Source organism: Symsagittifera roscoffensis, chromosome 5, assembly GCF_963678635.1.
Source record: "Symsagittifera roscoffensis chromosome 5, txSymRosc1.1, whole genome shotgun sequence".
Taxonomy (NCBI): domain Eukaryota; kingdom Metazoa; phylum Xenacoelomorpha; order Acoela; family Convolutidae; genus Symsagittifera; species Symsagittifera roscoffensis.
Window position 1 is genome coordinate 12710161 of NC_087066.1, and position 18078 is coordinate 12728238.

An 18078-nucleotide genomic window follows, 5' to 3' on the forward strand; every position below is an offset into this window, starting at 1 on the left:
GAATGACTTAAGTGAGTTGCAATTGCAGCCAGATGTCTGATAGTGTTAAATTCAGAGGGAGTGGAACGGCTATTTTATCTTCGTGTACCAAGGCACTGGAATACAACCTGTTTTATGCTAAGATGAAACACAAGTTAGATTCAACGAATTGTCTGTCTTGTGCGTGCAGTGAATATTCGATGCTAATATTGCTACTCAATATTCCACAGTTGAATCCCAATATTTCGCATTTTTTTTACTCGTTGAGTTTGTGCAATGACCCTTTTATTGGCCGCAATCTGCCTACTCCAGCTCCAGATTCTCTCAACTGCTGCGATCTTAATGGAGATAAAAATTGGAAACTGTTGAAATATTGATTACTCGGAATTGTAGAATATGTAATTCTATGATCTCATATAGCCGGAAAACGCAGATAGATACTTGAATTGATATCCGGATTATTAGTTATAAGTTACAGGCATGATGATATATACGTATCAATTAGGGGTTTTAAAAAAAGCGGTATTTGGCCCGAAGTGAGAAATCGAAACCAGGGACAGGACTTCGCCAATGTCCCTGGCCAGTTCATTTTGCTCGGCCGGAAGTTTTCCCCCATAATCTCTCAATTGATTTGCGAGCCACAACGCCTCCGTTGAATTCATCGGTACGGTCATCTCGCACTCTACTCCATACTTGAAGTAGACGATAGTGATGTCAGAGATGTGGCGGTGTGTGCCGAGGTATGCGGCCACTTTCATTAGCTTTATTCGCAAGGGGAGTTCTGTGGGCTGGTTCCTGCCCCAAAAGAAGGGGGTAGCGTTCTCCCCCTCCTCAAACTGAAGGGCCCAGACGAAATGAGATTGGGTGGCCATGTGTTTTACGGGAAATTCGGCTCTAAATAGGACAAAATGGGACTTTTTATGAGTTAAATGAAAAGTTTGGCTAAAAGAACAGGTTACAAAATATTCAAAACAAATTATTGAAAGTTTATACCAAAAATTACTCACGTTTAAAAGTAACTTGAATGTAGTAGATATGAAATAGGAATGATGCGCACAGCCCAAAATCGAACGTCCTATAATCCAGCAAATATTTGCAGTAAATATTTGTCGGAGACGAACGAATCGAAGCATGTGCATAATAGGGACCCAAAATGGTCGAAATTAAATACCAAGATGAGAATGATGAAGATATTTGAAATAATAAGAAAAGTTCAAGTAAAAAGGGATTTTGAATAAAACTATGTAGGTTTTGGATGCATTCCGGTAATAATTGCGACATGCCCTTCCCCTTTGTGGGGCCCCTCATGTTGCTGCCAATACTGGAGGTAAATAGCTTCCGATTCGTTTTGAACGTGTTTATTCCCCGCGACGTAATTCCATTTCGGGGGACTTAGGTCGGTCCGGTACTCGTATATATGTACCCCGAGCATTTCGGCGAGCAGGTGCATGTCGGAATCAATGACCCCACGTGATAGTAACGTCGCATTGGGATCGTGAAAAGGATAATAGAACGAATCCAAACGTCCTCGTTCACGCAATTGCTGATCCTCTAAGGTCCGTTGCAAGCGGTACGACTGTACTTTTCTCCCGGTAATAAGGTAATGTAGGCAATCCAATAAACAAGAAGAAAGAGTGCAAGCGCCTTCGATCGTAATGGGTTCGTGCGTGTTGACGTTGGCACTATCGCAGTCTTGGGTGGCGATAGGTTTTCTCCCGGCAACGAAGACAGGGACACGAGGTTTATGCGATCGATTTCCCTTTGCTTTCTTCACCGGCGTCATAATCGTCCGGCATATTCGTTCGCGAGTCTTGGACGATAAATGTCGCATAGGAACCTCGTCAGATAGGATCATCCGGGCTTCAATACATTTAATGCACTCGAAACAGACATTTCGACAGACATCACGGAGGTCTCCCTCTATGAAATACTGCGATCGCGCTTCTTGGTGTAGATCGTTAGAGTTCCCCCGATGACTTAAGGTTGACCTATGTAAATTACGTAACACGGGGGTGACGTTAAGCTTGTGGAGAACGATTTTCCCATCTCGGCGTAGGTATCCATCCACGAGGGAATACTTCTTCGCTCTAAGGCAGAAGGCGGTTCTTTTGTTTCGGGCAAGGCCGGGGGGTATTTTCCGTCGTTCTTTCGGGGTAGCGTGGAGATATTGGGATATTTGGGTATATAATTCAAAATCCATGATAAATCGAATAATATGTAATAAGATGAAGAAACCGTTTAGAACGCTACCGAATGACTGATTGGTAAATAATGAAATAGTTAAGTTAAGATTGAATTAAACTCGTGTTTAATTAAGTTCGTGGGATTAATCCCCCTCTTTAGTGAAAATAGTGAATGCAATAGCTCCCGCCAACCCCCCCCCCCCCCCCCCAACTCGGGAACTATAAGGGCGAACTTTATGAAATTTAATGGAGTGATACTAGAGATGATTTGACCCGGGCATGCAAAGCGCCGGACCCGCTTGACCCCCTGGGGGCCGAGTGATAACGGTTCCCGGAAGTGCAAATGGCCCCACCGGAAACCCTTAACTAATGATCCGATTGAGCTCATTTTTAAATATGTGGTAGCCCTGGATGAGGGAAGCTTAAGTTTGGAATTCCAGATCTCCAAGGTCACCCCGGCCCGATTTATGCCCTAAACAAACAAACCCCCACATGACTCCCGGAGGCTACTTCTCGACCCCCAATGACCCTAGGGAGCTGAAACTTGGAGGGATGGTAGATAGTGACATGGTCTATCGTATATTAGGATGATGACCCTACTGGGTGACAATGGCACGGGCTATTAGCACTTGGGAATATCACCCCTTTTAGGTGTTAATGGGCTATTTGCGAAAAATAATGCGCGAGGGCATATCGATTTCATGGCTTATATGTGTAGTATAACCCACCCCGGTAAAAAGGACCCCTATAGGTCTCAGCTCCCGGTTGACCTTTCTGGTGCTAATTGACCTTTCCCGGGAAAAGTGATAACGAACCTTAAAAGTGGGATAACTTGAGAAGTATTTGTCGGATATGGATGAAACTTGGTAGGTACGACCCCATGTGACCTCGAACCGATTATGGGAGACTTGACCCCGGGTGACCCCGGGTTGACCTTTACTTGACCTTTTGGAATTTTAGCCCCGAAACCCCTAAAATTAGCACCGGAAAGTAGCCCAAATCATATGTCTCGTAATCAGGGGAGTTAATAGAGATATGTAATTGATATTGGGTGACAATTTGCGTGCATAGGAAATTAGTTAGGCATTTCCTGGAATTCGATGGAATATCTTGGCTTAATGTATAGTGGTATATTGTTGGATTTAATACGAGTTAGTTAAATAAACATTGGGTTAAATTTTGACTTGGCGAATGAACTATTAATAGAAATGCGTCAATGGCACAGAAAAGTAGTCACATATTAATTTGGCAATATGACAGAGGGAATAGGGAATTAATTAACATAAATATTAGAAATGTACTGGATATTCCATTGGCTTCTGGGAGATGTTTTTTTTGGCTCAATTGGACACTAGTTGGGGGAATGGCTTAACCTGAAGGACGATTAGGTTGAAATTTGAATAGGTTATGCATGGGAATTTTTGGATTATGATAATTAGGAAATTAAGTCCTTTGTGAATTTACCCTAAGTGTGGGAGACGGGAAAAGTTACGGGAACGTTAAATAAAGTCCTTGGTAATGTTGATATGTAAATATAGCTTGGATTGAGTTGAAGTTGCATTTGCTATTTGTTTTGCATAGCTTTGATTGGCATTTGGAACCTGGCATTTAAATTAATGTGATCATGCCGAGTTTATGAACTGGAACGTTGCGTAGGAGGCATAAAGGTAAATGCTAAGACTTATAAGGGGATGGCATCTCTAACTAAAACTAAGGGTAAATAGACTTAAGGTACGAACGTTCCGGTCGACCTTTGCGACAAAAACAGAACAAAAATTAGGAGAGACTAATCAAGTTGGTTAGAAAAAGTTACGAAAAACCTTAAAGGAACAACTTCGCGAAAGTTGTTAATTTATCGGGTAGGGTAATTTTTCTAAGTACTTTCAAGAAGAAAGTGAAACTCAGAGAGGCACCTCTGGAAGTTGATATTAGTGAAGTGCTGATAACTGTTAGAGGCAGTTAGTTAATTAATAATAATCGCAAACCCTTCTCCTTAATTGAACGAATAATTTTTATCTGGGCCAATTATAGGCCATTCTGTAGTTGGATTATATTTATCTCTTAATTCATTCTTATTATCGAAAAGTGTTGTTGCGAGCGATTATCGATTGACGAGAGAGGTACAGCCGGAAGAGCACCACAAAAGGGGGCGAGCAACATAATACGATACAGACCGGCTATCCACCAAATTAACCCTTTTGGGATTGTGAACAGCACTGGTACTTGGTTGCCCCACCGACCCAGTGTAAAAGGGAAACATATAGCGGCGACACGAAGTAGAGTGAAAGGTCGGCCTAGAGATATTGTGAATTCCACACGTTTACAGGAATTTATAATTGATAACATGAAAAAATAAGTTATATTTAAAGAGCAAATTCCAGCAATAAGAACAAATGAAACATTTGCAAGAATCTTTGTCGATTTTTGCAAATGTTTCATCAGTCAATTGATCAGTTCTTAGTGTTCATTTTTTTTTCAGTTGGTTTTGATGCTGTTGCAAACAACAATAGTTTTTGAATGCGATGCTAAATGCTTAATTGCCAAGTCTTGGATTTCTGATATCTTTCAGTTGCGATTCGAATTTTATAGTTTTATACCGGAGACGAAATGAAATCGTCGTAGTTATAGAAAGAATACAAAAAATTCATTTTCTTATGAAGAAATGTCAATGGTCAGACAATCGTTTATCAATATTTTGCCGGCTTTTTTTTCCAAAGTAGAGTTTTTTCTTCATTTTTTTTTCTAATTGAAGCTATTTGAGCTTATTTGAAAGTCGTAGTTTATAGATTGTGTTCAATTTTAAAAGGTGTTTTTTTTTCGTTTGCAAAACCAAGTGTCTTGTAATCGGGAACTACACTTTTCCCGTAAACAACTTTGCATACTGGCTTTTTTATAGAAGCCATAAAACTTTTTAGTTTGTTCCCACAGCCTAGAAGCAACTCTATCGATCGTGCGGTTCGAGTCCCGACCGGATCTTGTTTTTCAGTATGTATGTATTAGAGATTTTTTTCCGGAAAAAAATGGAACTTTTGTTCTTTCGTTTGTCTGCTCAAGTTTTGTTGGCTCGAAGCCACATCTAGGATCTGTTGTTCAAAGTAGTTTCAGGGGGACTTCTCTTTTTTTTCGACCAAACGCTGTTTGCTCCAAGGTTGGAGGTTTTGTTGCCACATTACGGATTTTTCTTGTGCTTTAAGCAAGTTTCCTTATTACCCTTGCGATAAGCAAGGGTATTGCAATCGGGTACTAGACTTTTTTCCCGTAAACAACTTTGGCCACAAGATCTGGACTTCTAGAGAATCTTCATTTCTAGAGAAAGATACCTTAGTTGTATCATCCTCCTGAAAGCAATAACGAGCCGCAAAAAAATGGTGAATCCCACTTATAAGTTTTTTGCTCCTAATTGTCTTGGAGATTTTGTTTGGCTGTACAAACAGTCAGATTCTCGATCAACTGCAGTGGTGAGACCAACGTTCTGCTCCATAGCGAATCTGCTGTCTTTTCCAAGGTATGCTGAATCAATCGTCGAAGTTGGGAAAATCAATCATACAAAATCTAATAACCACAAGATTGAACACATTTTAAAATTTTTCTGAAAACAACATTATTATCAGTCCGCAAATTTAAAATAATCCTTTAAGGCAAAGAGGGAGGTGAATATGCTTCGGATTTGAAATACTGATTCCGCAATTTTATAGTTATTTTTTACTGGCAGGGACAGATGCGATTTGAATTTACCCATCACATAAAATCGCGAACAAGAAAGCAGCAGACTGGATGGACGCATTTCACTGACGCAATTTTTGGAAATTCCAGATTTTTTTTACTTGTTTAAATACGAGTGGATAGGGTTCGTTCGTCCTAAGTTGTCTCCCGCTTCGTTTGGAGAAGTACGAGTGCGTTTGACAGATTAGATAAACTTGCAGAATGAGAAAAACATTTCGAGGAACAATCGTTCTTGGTTAAGCGACCTTCCTCCGCCTCGTCTTGACCTATTTTGAAAATCCTTGTCCCCTGTATATTGGATTTTCCTGAGCTTCAAAAGGGTTTTCAAGGTCAAGGACTTTGGAGATGTGCTGCCGGGACATGGAGGACTCATGGACAGGTTAGACAAAAAACTGGCTAATGTTTATCGGGTTGTACTCAGAATCTAAAAATGAATTTAAAAAAAGAGGCTATAATTCATTGCAAAAGTAACAAAAACCTTCTTGTGTAAGCTCAGCTTATTCGTACCTGAAAACAGGAAGCGTTGATGCTTAAGCTAAGACCATTTGATTTAAAAATCTGTCTTTTTGTGACCATTCACTAACATTTTTTTTGAGAATTTTTTTGTATTTTTATGTAATTCATGCGATCTGTATGTTAAAAACGGGGCCGAAGACGAGTTTGACTTTACAACTAGTGTGCGCACGAGACTAAATGTACGAATCATTGTTTTTTGAAATCGTTGTGTGCTATTTGTTTCAGTGAATTACTGTGCTTCGATGACTCAAAGTCACTCGACCGAAAATCAAAAGACTTTGTACATTTATATTTTTCTGCAACGAGTTATTATGTACTTGCTTGCCGATTTAGCTGAAACGTTGTTTGTTATTTCATAAGCTTTAATTGATACCAATCGTTTTTTGTTGGCTTATGAGTATATGCAATAAGACCTCTGTTTTCAGCTTTCGCCGAAGAAGACGTGGGAGGGCTTCATTGGAGGTGCATTCTCAACAGTGTTGCTGGCAGTTGCAGTAGGACAAAACCAATTGAAATTCATTTAAAACTTCGGAAGAACTGGAAGTTTTTTTATCATTGACATGTTTCAGTTGGCTCAATGGCTCTGCGCGTTTGACTCCATGGTGTGCCCAGTCTCGGTAAGCGCCTAGTGGTTTTTTACGATATTGCAGAATCAAGTTGAAGACCATCTGAAAAAAAACAGCTTGCTCTCGAGAGAAAAGAACTGCCGTTGTGTCCCTGTTAAAGACGTACATGCATTTTTCAAGATTATTTTTTAAATGAACGAAATATGTTGAGTTTTCAAAAGAATGTCTAATTCGAGGTTATTTGTATCACGCTCGATGATAGTTAAATAAGGTTACTTTGCTTGTTTTTTTGAACGTTAGCAACTAAGAATCTGAGGAGTTTTATTTCTGTTTCAGTTGAACGAGACGACACACGAGATCTCCTACGAATGTGAGCGACACTACGTGTTCACTCTTCAAGAGTACGACATCTCTAATATTCCGCTGCTGAATGTCATCACCAAGAGACACTCCCTCCTCCTCTTCCCCTTTCTGGGCCACACCCTCATTATATCCCTGTTCGTGTCCATCGTGGGCCACTTTGGAGGCTTCTTCGCTAGTGGCTTCAAAAGGGCATTCAAGGTCAAGGACTTTGGAGATGTGCTGCCGGGACATGGAGGACTCATGGACAGGTTAGACAAAAAACTGGCTAATGTTTATCGGGTTTTGTACTCAGAATCTAAAAATGAATTAAAAAATAGAGGCTATAATTCATTGCAAAAGTAATAAAAACCATCCTGTGTAAGCTCAGCTTATTCGTACCTGAAAACAGGAAGCGTTGATGCTTAAGCTAAGACCATTTGATTTAAAAATCTGTCTTTTTGTGACCATTCACTAACATTTTTTTTTGAGAATTGTATTTTTATGTAATTCATGCGATCAGTATGTTAAAAACGGGGCCGAAGACGAGTTTGACTTTACAACTAGTGTGCGCGCGATTAAATGTACGAATCACGAATCATTGTTTTTACACAAGCCAGTCTGATTTCAGTATCAGTGTTTATTTCACCAAGTTTAAAATAAACATCCCAATAATGGGATGCTGCCAAGGTTCTTCCAGAGGTTGCGAGTTTAACCTCCAACGATGAATGCTCAAATCCTTTAAGTATATGAGATTTTTTTGATTTTTTAAAGAAAACTTCTCAAAATACAAAAATTGCGAATGTTGCCTCCAATTATAACTGCTCGGATCATTGTAGTTTTCGAGATATGAAGTTTTTTATTTTTTTTTATTTTCAAAAAATTTGGATTTAAAAATATTCAGAATATTCAGAATAAATCATAATTGAAAATCTTGCGTCCAAATGTGCCTGCTAAATTGCTCTTAGTTTCCGAGATGTGACGTTTGTTATTTTTTTAAGAACTTGTTCAAAGAAGTTAGATATAAAAATTTCACATTTGAAATTCGTATCTCTATAGTTAGACTCTGTCAGGGTACTCCCAGGAGTTGCAAATTTTATAGCCACCGTGCTATCTCCGCATTGACATCTTAATTATTACAATTACGCTACAGTTATGCTAGAAAGTCTTAAGTGCTTTAGCAGAAGACCCCGGAGTTAACGCTTTACTTTCACTTTAGTAGGTAACCTTGTCTGTTGGTCTAGGGGTAACGAATGCGATCAGAATATAAGGGCTCAGCAGTTAGAATCCGTAATCCAATCTTTTTAGTTGTCATTAGTTTAATCATTTTCTTTCTAGGGTCATTTTTTCCCCTTGTTAAAAATCTTTAAGATTTGGTAATAAAATCGTTGTTTTTGTAGATTCTTATCTCAGATGAACTCTTATAACTTGCAAAGGACAATAAGGAAAACAAATATAAAGATGATAGGAATAAGAGAAGCAAGAAAAACTGAAAACCTGAAATACGGCAGTTTCCCCGAGAGTTCGGCCGACAATTGTTATGGAATTTTTTTGGCTTCTTCACCTCGGATGATTAAATTCAAGGGTCTCTGTCTCTCTGCCTAATCGTCGGGGGACGCTTTGGCTCCTCTGGCGGAATTGCTAGAGGGATAGTGAGGGAACCGATCCTTAACATTTTTCACTAGTTTGGAGGGCCATACGCTCGATTCACTGTTTAAGCCACCGTGCTATCTCCGCATTGACATCGTAGTTATTACAATAAGTTATGAACAGAAATATCTTCTGCTAGAAAGTTTTTAGTGCTTTAGCGGAAGACTCCGCGAGTTGTTGCTTCACTTTCGCTTTGTTATCTTTAACCTAAAACAGTTAATTGGTCTGTTGACCTAGGGGTAACGAATGCGATTATAGTACAAGGGTTTGGTGTTTCGAATCCTTACCAATCGAATATCTTTTTAAACCACAGCGAATTAAATGCGTAATTCAAAATTATCATGACCTAAAAGCTTTTTTGTTGAAAAAAAAATATTTTAATTTAAGGTTCATTTTACTGTTCCACTTTCACCCTACAATTGATTAACTAAAGAATCCCCCACACAAAATTAAAAAACTGGGTTGCGATTTTTTAAAAAAAGTTTTAAATGTCGAACGTAAATATAGTTATTAATTGTGAATTAGTTTGTCTGCAAAAGTGCTTAAGTTAGTTCTAATAAGTTAAAACTAACAAAATTGAAGCTTAAAAAAAGTTGTTATTCAAAAGTTTGTAATAAAAAAGTCGTTACCCGTTTCACTTCCTAAAGATGTTTATTCTCAATTTAGAGGATTCGCATTTTTAAGATTTGATCCTGGATTTCAATGATAGTGGTTATGAGTTTGATCTTTCATTACACAGAGCTTTTAATTCTCTATCAGTTTTGTAATTGACTGTTTTGCGGATTCCACTAAGATTTAGTCAAACTTCTTTTAATTTTGACTTTTTTTGTTTCAGAATGCAAACCGCATCTTTCGCAAAAGTAGCAGGGTCCGATTTTTTGCTGAAACGCGATGTGAGAGGAAGGAGGTGAGCCTGAAGAAGTTGAATTGCGTGTTCTGTGGCAAGCAGGGCTTCATCGGCTGCTACAGAACTGCAAAGCATAAGATTTCGCCAGCATGATGGGAGATAATTTTAGCCAATCGTAGATCTGGGCGAACATTAAAACGAAAGCTGCTCTCTCTCCCACTAAGAAAAGTATGACCGTATGCGGGACAAGTATGAGGGGTGCCAAGCACCATTCCGACGGATGCGGAGTGGGTTGAATGTGATGCGATCGGCGATGATCAGAGTGAGTTAAGATATGTGCCTTTTTGAATAAAGTTCGAACCCATCGATCTGTTTTTTATATCGAACAATGAAGTTCATGTTTTGTAGTCATATTCAATTTAATTAAGCAATAAACGAATTGATTATTGTAAGAAATGCGTCCAGAACCACCAGAAAGACTTCCAAGACCAGGAAGACGGCGTGGGACAAACAGGAACGAGCCGGATGCGACGATCTGGTGCAAGCAGGAACCAAACGATGACGAACGAGCTGGAACCAATGACGAATTCACCAGAACCAATGAGTTTGTGCACAGGGGAGCCGGAAGACCCGCCCGTATGGGCCATTTCATTAGTAAGTGTCAAAAACACTGTATTTAGCAGTTTTCTAAGTGTAATTGTCCACATTTCTGTAATTATAACAACAACACTGTTGTAGCACTCTAACTCACTGAATGACAAATTGACAGGTATTGCTAGCACTGAACTGACAGACCGTTCTAATGTGTTCCAATTGATCGCCTCGATGATGATAACCTCAAACTTACAATTTTTTTTCGCACTGTCATACAGATCACATGGTGGGCCTTAATGAGCCTGAGCTCTTCGATAGATTAAAATGCTGTAACTTTAAAGTTGGTTGTCTTGAAGTTCTGGCTGCTTTGTTATGTGCACTGCCGCTTTATGTTAATTTAACTCCATATATACCACTGGAATCAGAGAATGAGATAAAATTGCTTGTTTCAACTGAAGCTGACGCTTCATTATCTCAGTATCAACTGTACAAATTTGTTCCGTCAATTCAAAATTGGCTCAATTTTTCAATGCTGAGAGTACCAAATCCATTTCTGCAAGCCATCGTCTGCGTCTGCGAACTTAAAACCGCCCTACAAGCCATTGGGCAGCTCAAGTCCAGAAGTGCTTACAATCATTCAATCACAATTTTCTTCACTTAGTTTATATAATGCCTTAGAACTTCCAAGGTCTCGAGAAAATTGACCCAAATATGGTAGAGGATTCGGTCATAAATTTCCCTTTGAATACTGGGAAGTGATTCCAGGTTAGGGCACGTTTCTGGCGTCGGGAACCAAAACTTCTCGTATTCAGGTGGTGGCTTTTTTCTGAGGCTTCTGAGGAGCTTGTTTTTTGTGAAATTATTTCGTTAATTCGACATTATCAGGCTGGTTCATTTTCGCTAATGCCAACGTTTCCGTCTCTATCTATATTAGGTTTTCATATTCGGTTAGCGTGAGTATCGAAATTTTCCGATTTCAGTTTTAAAAGGCAACGTTAAGTTATGCTCTGTCATGTTAAATGCTGTGACGTAAACCATATTTTGTTCGCTGACTTCATTTATTGATGAAGTTACTGCTAATTGAATTACTGCTCGACTATGACTGTTTGATGAGGTGCAATTATTTGTTTCTTGGTGAGAACAAGGGGGAATTTTTTCACTCGGTTGGTGCGTCTAGGTACATTAAGGGGTTTAATTGCATTGATTTGAAGTGTCAAATCGGGAAAGTGAAGTAGGTTGTATTTTGAGCAGACATGTATATGATGTTTTTTAAAGAAAGGGTTTCCAAGTATCCTTGAGTTGGCTGAATTCAATACTAGGAACGTTTCTGTAAAATTCATATTTGCCATATGAAATTCAATAGTGACTCCAGTTTCTATTGACGCCAGTTGCTCAAGATTTGTCGATTATGGCCAATGAAAAGTGAACTCTTATGTGTAGAAGTTGTCTTGATCAGGATCGTGCTTCTCTCCAAATTTCTCTCCACCCTTCTTTTTGAGTGTTGAAGAACTTTTCGTCCACCAGTTCTTTGCATTTCAGACACAGGAACTTCCTTTGTGTCACGTTGTTGATCTTCATCAGGTGACACTTTTGGTAAAGGTTGACGATTTTCTTATCCTTCACCAAATGTGTACTTTCAAAGTGCCGCATGAGGGATGCGCGCCAATTGAAGGATTCCTCGCAAAATTCGCATTTGTATTTGTTGTGCGCATGTTTTCAGGTCTAACCATGAAAGGCGAATTTCGACGAAAGGACGAATGAAGAACATGGCCTTCAAAGCAAACACCGTAAAACAAGGCCGTCAATCGTTGTACTGTTGAGACAGTAACGTTGAAAGAAGCGTGAAAAAGCATGGATGCGTTCAATTTTGTTGTCGCGTGTTGAATATTCAATTTGACGGATGGTTTAAAACGCAACTGAATTTACATAACGAGAAGGCTCGCAGCTCATTAGACAACAAAATCAGTTTTGTTTTCGAACATATACAACCAGGACGATTGAAGGAAACCTTTAAACTGTATACGAAGTTAATTTTACAGCTTTTAATTTTTCAACGACAAACATGAACAATTCCAGGCCAAAACACGGCGAATCAAATAAAAAAGCGTTTCTTTGCATTGCATTTTTCTAAAGATTATTTGAATGCGTAACTGTGCTACTTGTACAAGAACAAGATTCAGTCTCTTTCAGTATAGGCCATGATGACTGGCGGAATTATACATAAAAATGAGCCCTACCACAAAGAGTCGGCCAGGATATCTACCTTGTGTTGGTGTTTCGTATCAAAAATCGGATTTTTTTTTGCCTTGGTAGCGTCCAGGCCTTAATATCAGCTCCAGAAGGTGTACACAGTGTAACAATCCAATCACTGCTTGGTTGAAAGTAACAAGTATGCAAATCTATTCATCGAAAATAGATTTTCAAGTCAAAACGGCACCAGCAATTCTTCATTATTTCGTACGAAGGACAATTGCAAACGCTTTTTTAGATCTAACCAAAGATTTGTCGATTATGGCCAATGAAAAGTGAACTCTTATGTGTAGAAGTTGTCTTGATGTCTTGGTAAGGATCGTGCTTCTATCCAAACTTCTCTACACCCTTCTTTATGAGCGTCAAATTGTGTCTGAACTTTTGGTCCACCAGTTCTTTGCTTTTCAGACAACGGAACTTTCTTTTTGTCACGTTGATCTTCATCAGGTGACCCTTTTGGTAAAGGTTGACGATTTTCTTATCCTTCACCAAATGTGTACTTTCAAAGTGTCGCATGAGGAATGCGCGCCACTTGAAGGATTCCTCGCAAAATTCGCATTTAATTTTGTTCGCATGTTTTTAGGTCTAACCATGAAAGGCGAATTTCGACGAAATGGCCAATGAAGAACAGGGCCTTCAAAGCAAACACTGTAAAACAAGGCCGTCAATCAGTGTACTGTTGAGACATTAACGTGGAAAGAAGCGTGGAAAAGCACGGATAAGTTCAATTTTGTTGTCGCGTGTTGAATATTCAATTTGACGGATGGTTTAAAACGCAACTGAATTTAAATAACGAGAAGGCTCGCAACTCAATAGACAACAAAATCAGTTGTGTTTCCGAACATATATAACCAGAACAATTGAAGGAAACCTTTAAATTGGATACGAAGTTAATCTTACAGCTTTTAAGTTTTCAACGACAAACATGAACAATTCCAGGCCAAAACACGGCGAATCAAATAAAAAGTGTTTCTTTGCATTTTATTTTTCTAAAGATTCTTTGAATGCGTAACTGTGCTACTTGAACAAGAACATGGTTCAGTCTCTTTCAATCTAGGCCATAATGACTAGTGGAATCATCAATAAGAATGAGCCCTACAACAAAGAGTCGGCCAGGATATCTACCTTGTGTTGGTGTTTCGTATCAGAAATCGAATTTTTTATACCTTGGTAGCGTCCAGGCCTCAATATCAGCTCCAGAAGGTGTACACAGTGTAACAAGCCAATCACTGCTTGGTTGAAAGATTTTCAAGTCAAAACGGCACCAGCAATTCTTCATTATTTCGTACAAAGGACAATTGCAAACGCTTTTTTAGATCTAACCAAAGATTTGTCGATTATGGCCAATGAAAAGTGAACTCTTATGTGTAGAAGTTGTCTTGATGTCTTGGTCAGGATCGTGCTTCTATCCAAACTTCTCTACACCCTTCTTTTTGAGCGTAAAGTTGTGTCTGAACTTTTCGTCCACCAGTTCTTTGCTTTTCAGACACCGGAACTTTCTTTTTGTCACGTTGTTGATCTTCATCAGGTGACACTTTTGGTGAAGGTTGACGATTTTCTTATCCTTCACCAAATGTGTACTTTCAAAGTGCCGCATGAGGAATGCGCGCCACTTGAAGGATTCCTCGCAAAATTCACATTTGTATTTGTTGTGCGCATGTTTTCAGGTCTAACCATGAAAGGCGAATTTCGACGAAAGGACGAATGAAGAACATGGCCTTCAAAGCAAACACCGTAAAACAAGGCCGTCAATCGGTGTACTGTTGAGACATTAACGTGGAAAGAAGCGTGGAAAAGCACGGATAAGTTCAATTTTGTTGTCGCGTGTTGAATATTCAATTTGACTAATGGTTTAAAACGCATTTGAATTTAAATAACGAGAAGGCTCGCAACTCAATAGACAACAAAATCAGTTGTGTTTCCGAACATATATAACCAGAACAATTGAAGGAAACCTTTAAATTGGATACGAAGTTAATCTTACAGCTTTTAAGTTTTCAACGACAAACATGAACAATTCCAGGCCAAAACACGCCTAATCAAATAAAAAAGCGTTTCTTGGCATTTTATTTTTCTAAAGATTCTTTGAATGCGTAACTGTGCTACTTGAACAAGAAGATGGTTCAGTCTCTTTCAATCTAGGCCATAATGACTAGTGGAATCATCAATAAGAATGAGCCCTACCACAAAGAGTCGGCCAGGATATCTACCTTGTGTTGGTGTTTCGTATCAGAAATCGAATTTTTTATACCTTGGTAGCGTCCAGGCCTCAATATCAGCTCCAGAAGGTGTACACAGTGTAACAAGCCAATCACTGCTTGGTTGAAAGTAACAAGTATGCAAATCTATTCATCGAAAATAGATTTTCAAGTCAAAACGGCACCAGCAATTCTTCATTATTTCGTACAAAGGACAATTGCAAACGCTTTTTAGATCTAACCAAAGATTTGTCGATTATGGCCAATGAAAAGTGAACTCTTATGTGTAGAAGTTGTCTTGGTCAGGATCGTGCTTCTATCCAAACTTCTCTACACCCTTCTTTTTGAGCGTTAAGTTGTGTCTGAACTTTTCGTCCACCAGTTCTTTGCTTTTCAGACACCGGAACTTTCTTTTTGTCACGTTGTTGATCTTCATCAGGTGACACTTTTGGTAAAGGTTGACGATTTTCTTATCCTTCACCAAATGTGTACTTTCAAAGTGCCGCATGAGGAATGCGCGCAACTTGAAGGATTCCTCGCAAAATTCACATTTAAATTTGTTCGCATGTTTTTAGGTCTAACCTTGAAAGGTGAATTTCGACGAAATGGCCAATGAAGAACAGGGCCTTCAAAGCAAACACCGTAAAACAAGGCCGTCAATCGGTGTACTGTTGAGACATTAACGTGGAAAGAAGCGTGGAAAAGCACGGATAAGTTCAATTTTGTTGTCGCGTGTTGAATATTCAATTTGACGGATGGTTTAAAGCGCAACTGAATTTAAATAACGAGAAGGCTCGCAACTCAATAGACAACAAAATCAGTTGTGTTTCCGAACATATATAACCAGGACAATTGAAGGAAACCTTTAAGTTGGATACGAAGTTAATCTTACAGCTTTTAAGTTTTCAACGACAAACATGAACAATTCCAGGTCAAAACACGCCGAATCAAATAAAAAAGCGTTTCTTTGCATTTTATTTTTCTAAAGATTCTTTGAATGCGTAACTGTGCTACTTGAACAAGAAGATGTTTCAGTCTCTTTCAACCTAGGCCACAATGACTGGTGGAACCATATATAAGATTGAGCCCTACCACAAAGAGTCGGCCATGATATCTACCTTTTGTTGGTGTTTCGTATCAAAAATCGGATTTTTTTTACCTTGGTAGCGTCCAGGCCTTAATATCAGCTCCAGAAGGTGTACACAGTGTAACAAGCCAATCACTGGTTTGTTAAAAGTAACAAGTATGAAAATATATTTATCGAAAATAGATTTTCAAGTCAAAACGGCACCAGGAAGCCAATGAAGAGACGACTCCGCGAGCTGGAAAGAAACTGGTGGGAAAACATTATCACCGCGTGCAAATGACATCAAATGACGAGCGAACATCAACCACGTGCAAACATCAAATGACGAGCGAGATGTTGACGAAATCAAGTCCAATCTCGTAGCGACTGTCAAGAAAGTTCCTCGCTCTAGCTCGTTGTATTTTGTGGGTTGCTTCATTAATAATTTTTATAAGGTAGAATTGACATGCGAAGGTCTAGTAAAGTTTTCAGATTGTTTAATCGACGAAGAAACAATAGATTTTACAGAAAAGTTCTTGGGCGATTTTCTACTATCTGATGTGTCTCAAAAAATGAGCATGTTTATGCAATTGATCTTTCGCTTTAGAATCTTGGTCCTAACTGAAGCTAAAGAAGCTTTAATTTTTGATAGTCATATACACCGGGACCACATACACCGAGGCCCTAGAAGAAGCGCGGGCCAGACTCAAGACATCCGGGAAGTAAATGAAGAGACGCCTTATCATATTTCATGCTTGCCGTATTTTAAAGAACTCAATAATAATGCCGAAGGATAATCAATATTTGATCAATTTCTTGTTCGACGCTCTTTTGTGTCAATGCTTATCATAATTCATGCTTGACGTTTTTTAAAGAACTCATTAATAATGCCAAAGGGTAATCAATCTTTGATCAAATTTTTGTTCGACGCTCTTTTTTGTCAATTGTAAAAGGGACATGTGTGTTGAATGCGTTCAGGAACATGTAACCCACAAGTTAGAAAGCGCAAAAAGTCGGAAACAAGAAAAAGCACTCGAAATATTAAAGAAAGTTGATGTTATAGGGACCAAAGAGCTCATAGATAAAATGACTAAAGAAAGAAATGTTAGAAAATGTGAAAAAGTACAAAATGCCTTGGTCGCTGAACTATCTGAGTTGAAACGAAAAAGCAAGTGTTATTAATTGGTAATGGACTTCGAAGCAATTTTCGGTTTCTTGCGCTGTTTTGTCTGTCAAAAATTTCTCAAGAAACCATTCTCCCTAGCTTGTGGAATTCTCATGTGTAGAAGTTGTCTTGATGGAATCAAAAAGAAGAGACCGTCCGTTGTCCTGCTTACGCTCATCTTCTCACCTTCAAATCCTAATCAGCCTCAAGTTTCACCTTGCGATAGTGCCTTGATTGTATAGAAGAGCGATTGTTACGAAAGCCGGTTTGCAGATTTTTTTGAAAACTAGTTTTAAAAACTGGTTGCGGAATTCTCATGTGTATAAGTTGTCTTGATGGAATCAAAAAGAAGAGACCGTCCGTTGTCCTGCTCACGCTCATCTTCTCACCTTCAAATCCTAATCAGCCTCAAGTTTCACCGATAGTGCCTTGATTGTATAGAAGAGCGATTGTTACGAAAGCCGGTTTGCAGATTTTTTTGAAAACTAGTTTTAAAAACTGGTTGCGGAATTCTCATGTGTATAAGTTGTCTTGATGGAATCAAAAAGAAGAGACCGTCCGTTGTCCTGCTCATGCTCATCTTCTCACCTTCAAATCCTAATCAGCCTCAAGTTTCACCTTGCGATAGTGCCTTGCTTGTATAGAAGAGCGATTGTTACGAAAGCCGGTAAGCAGATTTTTTTGAAATTTAGATTTAAAAACTGGTTTTTGTATTTAAGTTTTGTTTTTAGTTTTTGTTTTTTAGAAGAGAGATAGTTACGAAAACGGTTTTAACTAGTTACAGTTTGGCCTAAAAACCATATGTTTGTTTGACAAGTATCTCTGAAGTTTCTGCAAGTATCTCAGAAGTTCTTTGACACACTCTAAAACAAGTCCCGCCTCAAGCTCCCGCTCGAAATCAAGAAGAAAGCGGATAATAAAGAGAACGTAGAAACTTGTTAATTATTTAATTTATTTAGTCTGATGTGGTGTGTTTTTTTAAGATCAACTGAGATTCCGTTT

General features: G+C 38.8%; 1 protein-coding gene across 1 annotated transcript in view; it reads left to right on the forward strand.

Annotated features, from left to right (window-relative positions):
• Window positions 1–18078, forward strand: part of LOC134846382 (ATPase inhibitor, mitochondrial-like) — a 181162-nt gene that overhangs the window by 30037 nt on the left and 133047 nt on the right. The window lies entirely within an intron of this gene.